The sequence below is a fragment of the Phalaenopsis equestris genome, unplaced genomic scaffold (assembly GCF_001263595.1).
Source record: "Phalaenopsis equestris unplaced genomic scaffold, ASM126359v1 Scaffold000277, whole genome shotgun sequence".
NCBI classification, from domain to species: Eukaryota; Viridiplantae; Streptophyta; class Magnoliopsida; order Asparagales; family Orchidaceae; genus Phalaenopsis; species Phalaenopsis equestris.
The window spans coordinates 576,955-577,389 of NW_018164719.1; positions in this window are offsets into that span (position 1 = coordinate 576,955).

The window sequence follows — 435 nt, forward strand, 5'->3', positions numbered from 1 at the left end:
GACTAAAACTAGAAAGTCTAAAATGGCTTACTTCTCATACAACTTACTATTTACATATCAACCCCGCACTTTCGTCCATTTTTCAAATTCCCACGCAAACATTAAAATTCATGGTAAAAACCCCCCCAACAAATACTTCAAATTCTCAATAGTTTGATTGTGGCACAGGCAAATATATCTGTTTGACAGTTCAAAAAAAATATTGAGCTATTTGTTTGTAAATATCAATGTTTCGATTGGTTTGTATGTAATTATTCTCGAATATTTTATTAGAGCATTATGAATAAATCAATATAATTATTAATATATTTTTATTCATCGTCACCGGGGTTATCCATTTTCTTAATAAGTGTGGAGAATTGATCAGGTCAAAAGTGCAGAGCATTTTGATTTACTAATAATGCAAGAAGCTATATATATATATATATATATATA